Here is a 1,228-nt window from a genome sequence, read left to right on the forward strand (position 1 = left end):
TGGACACTCTGATTATTGGATGTTAAAAAGATTGCACAACTTATGCACTTTAAAGTCAAAATCGTAATTGTAATTTCCTTACTTTAACCCAAGTAAAGAAAAAAAGGCTAGGTATATATATTGCTGAAAGAAGTTTACGTAATATTCATTTCATCCTTTTAGAAAGTTTTTTATTATAAAAACGTGCAAAATATTGCTACCTATTTTCTCAAATGAAAAAAAATGTTAAATAATGAAGTGTCAAAGTATGTCTTTCCTCCATTTTACGGATCCTTTTCACGGTCGAAGAATTAACGTAAAAACATGATACGTAATCGTAACTTGCCATGATACAAGCTCGTTCCCAGGGTCTTCCCCCTTCTCAAAATGGCAGGCGAGAGGCATTTTGAAAACGGAGAAAACCCTGGGGTGGGGTTGGCCGTGATTTTGCTTTGACGATCCTTTCCACGAAGTTATCATTCCAGGCACAACACTGCGTGAATTAAATAAACTTCATTCTTTAATTTTCCTTGCATTTCATAGTTGATTTAGTAGATTTTGCGATTTTACATATTAATTTTTTTCATTATTTTGAAAAAAAAAATAAACGAAAAAGAGTAGAGGTCCAGAAGGAGGCCAATCTTTCCTTTTTTTGTAGGGGGGGGGGGGGGCGCTGTTGTTATTGGGAGGGGGATATCACCGTTTTGTACAGACCTGAGTCGAGAAGGCTGGAGAAGGCTTATTTTTGGAAATTTTATATGATATGTCAGTACAAATTATCGACTGAATGGAAATTTCAGAAGCCATTACATTTAATTAAAATCATTCCAGCCCTGCCCCCGTCAAGGCCATGAAATCATGCTAAATGTGCCCTATTCAAATTATCTTACTATTTCATGCTGATTTCCACTTTTTGATTCAATAGCAGAACAAATTGAAGTACAAATAATTTAAGGCCAGAAAAAAAAATATTTTTTTACGCACGGATTTTCACGTAGTCTCCTACGCAGTCGTTTTTATGGGCGATCGTAATCGAGGCTAATTTTCACGTGGAATTCGTCTGTTCTAAGAAGCTTACTTATAAAATATAAGCTTCTCGCTAGCACCATAAATAGAAATTCCTAACTTTTCATTGAACTGCTAGCCTAAATTCCGTCGCTCCTTCTTCCCTCGAGTCCGGTAGCGAAAATGTCAAGATTTTCCTCGCCGACCCAGTTTCCCTCAATATTCTGTCTAGACACGAGGGACA

This window comes from Oculina patagonica, chromosome 8, assembly GCF_052425735.1.
Source record: "Oculina patagonica isolate OP01 chromosome 8, crgOcupat, whole genome shotgun sequence".
NCBI classification, from domain to species: domain Eukaryota; kingdom Metazoa; phylum Cnidaria; class Anthozoa; order Scleractinia; family Oculinidae; genus Oculina; species Oculina patagonica.